Raw genomic sequence first — 497 nt, 5'->3', positions numbered from 1 at the left:
TAAATTTAATAGGGAAGAAGTATCAGTTGGAAGGTTGTTTGGTCTTCTCTAATGCTCTGGACGTTCCTCACCTGTCTCTGTCAGGGAATTCTGCAGCTGTCAGCACACCTTAAATGCTGGTCGGAACTAAAACTGAATAGTTGCATCTCTTTTATGTAGAATCTTGGTGATAACTCCCAGATCTCACAGCTTTCCTAAGCGTCAGATTTGAATATCAGAGTCCCTACTCCTGATCGCCTCCTAGATGCCCAAACAGTCAAATTGTGTGCCTGGAGCTCACAATAACTCACACTAGCTCACAGAAGCACAGAGGAGCCAATTGTTAAATACAGGCATGATTGAAGAGTAAATCTTAATACAGAGTTAAAATAAATCATATAAAAATCAGATATATCACATATATCCAATCATTACTTTTAAATCAGTTTATTATTTTGACCTATACTCTTGGGGGTGACGCTCACGTACATAGTGGGTAAGCCACACAGTGACATACT

This window comes from Otolemur garnettii, unplaced genomic scaffold, assembly GCF_000181295.1.
Source record: "Otolemur garnettii isolate 467f Iridium unplaced genomic scaffold, OtoGar3 scaffold00085, whole genome shotgun sequence".
NCBI classification, from domain to species: domain Eukaryota; kingdom Metazoa; phylum Chordata; class Mammalia; order Primates; family Galagidae; genus Otolemur; species Otolemur garnettii.
This window is presented reverse-complemented; position numbering follows the sequence as displayed.